We start from the raw sequence: 2,149 nt of genomic DNA, 5'->3' as shown, positions 1-2,149 counted from the left end.
GGACAAAACTTTTCGATGGTTATAAATGAAAAATCAAGATTTAATGGTTATTTTAACTCCGATTTTGATGATTTTTTACAGCTACACTCCTTGACCCTATATGAAAACAATGACTGAATTTGATCTTCAATTTAAAATATTTACACTAGTGGATACCACAAAATCTTATGTTATATTTAACAAAAGTATAAATAAACTCTTAATTGTTAGTGAATATATTGTTTTGATGGCATATGCATTCAAAAAAACTAGTTTCAACGATCCAACCATCAAACTTGTTTGTTTATACTTCGAGATCATATAGCCAGAAATCGAAAAAAATAAACATTCAGAGATCAAGTAAGGGGATAAAACTTTTCGACGGTTATAATGAAAAATCAAGATTTAACGGTTATTTTAACTCCGATTTTGATGATTTTTTACTACTACACTCCTTGACCCGATATGAATACAATGAAATAATTCGATCGTCAATTTAAAATATATATTTTCTAACAAAAACCCAATCCGAACAACAAGAATATATTTTTCTAATAAAAATCCGATCCGATCTAAAATAATAAATTTAAAGTTACTTAATAAATATATATACCGTTTAATTTCTTAAGTGTTATGCATACAAAATAAAAAACAAAAATAAATTGGTTTAGGTGACAAAATGTTTGCATTACGTCATGGAAAAATTTTTAAAAATATTTTTTTATTTTATTTATTTTTATAAGGACTTTGCGCGACGAAGTTTACTTTTCGTTGCGCAAAGTCAATTTGAGCGACGAATTATTTTTCGTCGCCCAAAGTCACTTCGCTTGAGCGACGAATTATTTTTCGTCGCGCAAAATTGGTCGCGCAAGACTTTGAGCGACGATGTATTGTCGTCGCGCAAAAGTTTGTCGCGCAAAGTGACTTTGGGCGACGAATTATTTTTCGTCGCGCAAAATTTGGTCGCGCAAGACTTTGTGCGACGATGTATTGTCGTCGCGCGAAGTGACTTTGGGCGACGAATTATTTTTCGTCGCGCAAAATTTGGTCGCGCAAGACTTTGAGTGACGATGTATTGTCGTCGCGCAAAAGTTTGTCGCGCGAAGCGACTTTGGGCGACGAATTATTTTTCGTCGCGCAAAATTTTGTCGCGCAAGACTTTGAGCGACGAAGTTTCAAGTTTCGTCGCGCAAAGTGACTTTGCGCGACGAATAGTTTTTCGTCGCGCAAAATTTGGTCTCGCAAGGGGTTTTTTTTACTAGTGATTCCTTCTTCCACTTTTCTCATATGCTTTCTCTCTGTGTGCAACATTTTTCAAAGGTAATTTTTCATGGGTATTGCTTTTTCTTTGGGTGTTATTGAGAAATTTCATTGTTAGATTGTTTGTTGGGTTGTTATTTTCTATCTATCCTCTGTTTGGTTGCTGGGAATTTTAGGCAAGAAAAAGGGAAAATCTTCCATTTTTGTGTTTTATGCTGTTATAGATTATATAATAATTAGTGGCTTCACTTAAGCGGATAATGGGAAGAGAATTAAAATTTTAGCTGCGTGTGTCATTTTACATCAATTTCTCAGCAATCAAATAGTGTGTTAGGGTTTGAATGTGGATTAAGCACTTCCTATTTCCTCTCTTAATTGTTTGTTTACAAAAATTGCATCTTTTGGTTAAAAAAACTGATATTATTCAAGCTTAACTTGTTAGAACTTGAAGGCATACAGTTGGCAACTGCTTGTTTATTTTGCATGATGGCCCATGATAAGTTAGTTTTAAGCTGATTTTGAGATTTGATGTGATGAATTGATATTATTAGCATTATTGGTCTTCTTCTTCTTCTTCTTCTTCTTCTTCTTTTTTAAATAAAAGTTTGAGTGTGTATATTGTTTGTGTTGCCAATGGTTTTTTGCCTTTGGTTAGGGAATGCGTATATTATTGCAATGCCTTGTTGAGAACTTTCTTGTCAGTTGAGAGATTGCAGGTATGTTTATGCAATTAAAGGAATGGTTGTGTTATAATATTAAAATGAATTATTGACCTCTAATCTACAATTGATTTTGAGTATGACTGAAAAGATTATTGGGCAATTAGTGTCTGGATGGTTGTGTTATAATATGAAATCTGATTTTTGTTAATGAACTGCTCAAGAATATGATTGTTCTAAACTTGCATCTA

Source organism: Prunus dulcis, chromosome 4, assembly GCF_902201215.1.
Source record: "Prunus dulcis chromosome 4, ALMONDv2, whole genome shotgun sequence".
Lineage (NCBI taxonomy): Eukaryota > Viridiplantae > Streptophyta > Magnoliopsida > Rosales > Rosaceae > Prunus > Prunus dulcis.
This window is presented reverse-complemented; position numbering follows the sequence as displayed.